This window comes from Pteropus alecto, unplaced genomic scaffold (assembly GCF_000325575.1).
Source record: "Pteropus alecto unplaced genomic scaffold, ASM32557v1 scaffold196, whole genome shotgun sequence".
NCBI lineage: Eukaryota > Metazoa > Chordata > Mammalia > Chiroptera > Pteropodidae > Pteropus > Pteropus alecto.
Genome location: NW_006439717.1, coordinates 3930595 through 3931352, shown reverse-complemented (window position 1 = coordinate 3931352; position 758 = coordinate 3930595).

The following is a 758-nucleotide window of genomic DNA, read 5'->3' as shown; positions in this document are numbered from 1 at the left end:
ATAGCCCTCAAATGGAACCAACCCTACCAACACTTTGATCCTGGCCTTCCAGTTTTCAGGATTGTGAGACAGTAAACATCTGTTGTTTAAGCCACCTAGCTTATGGTACTTTATTAGGGCAGTGCTAGCAAACTAATGCATCTCTCTTGGGAAGGAGCTGAGTGTATTCCATGTGTAGTAAGATGGATAATACATGGATGATTTGTGGGACATGTGGCAGACTGCTGGTTAACCTCCTGTACTAAGCACATCCCAACTTTTTAGCTGAGCCAAAATACATTTCCCACTCTCTCATACAGCTAGGCTGGCCGGATCACTTAGTTCTGGCTAACAAGCTATAATCAGCTGTACACAGTGACAGCTCCCAGCAGCCTCCCTTAAAAGATGGCTGGCAACTGTCTTTTGCCCTTTTTTCTGCATCCTTCATTTCTTCCTGGTGGCTATAATACGGATGTGATGGCTGTATTTAAACTAAGAGTCACATCTTGAATGGAAGACATGAAGAACGAAGAACCGGAATAAAAGGAATGTGGGTAATTAAAAGCTTTGTGGAGCAGAGTCATCATACTAACACTGGACTGCCCTCATCTGGACTTCGATATGAGCAAGAATGGCCTTTTTTCTTGCCTAAACCCACTGTTTTTTAGTGGTTTTTTGGGGGAGGAGGGAGGGTTACTATTACTTGCTGTCGAATCTAATCTTAATCATTACAAGTATGCAGAGTGAAAACAGGATAAAAACAGAACCCGAGGGAGCAT